The sequence below is a fragment of the Marmota marmota genome, unplaced genomic scaffold (assembly GCF_001458135.2).
Source record: "Marmota marmota marmota unplaced genomic scaffold, marMar, whole genome shotgun sequence".
NCBI classification, from domain to species: domain Eukaryota; kingdom Metazoa; phylum Chordata; class Mammalia; order Rodentia; family Sciuridae; genus Marmota; species Marmota marmota.
Window position 1 is genome coordinate 3,072,040 of NW_026000243.1, and position 558 is coordinate 3,072,597.

The following is a 558-nucleotide window of genomic DNA, read 5'->3' on the forward strand; positions in this document are numbered from 1 at the left end:
AAAAAAAAAAAAAAAAAAAAAAAAAAAAAAACCTCTACAATGAAAACTACAGAACACTAAAGAAAGAGATTGAAGAAGACCTTAGAAGATGGAAAGACCTTCCATGTTCTTGGATAGGCAGAATTAATATCGTCAAAATGGCCATACTACCAAAAGCACTGTTCAGATTCAATGCAATTCCCATCAAAATTCCAATGATTTTCTTCATAGAAATAGAAAAAGCAGTCATGAAATTCATTTGGAATAATAAGAGGCCCAGAATAGATAAAGCAATCCTCAGCAAGAAAAGCAAAGCGGAAGGCATCACAATATCATATCTTAAATTATACTACACAGCTATAGTAACAAAAACAGTATTGGCCAGGCACAATGGTTCATGCCTGTAATCCCAGCAGCTCAGGAGGCTAAGGCAGGAGGATCGAGAGTTCAAGTCCAGCCTCAGCAAAAGTGAGGTGCTAATCAACTCAGTGAGACCCTGTCTCTAAATAAAATACAAAATACAGCTGGGGATGTGGCTCAGTGGTCAAGTACCCCCCCTGGTACCCCCCCACCAAGAAA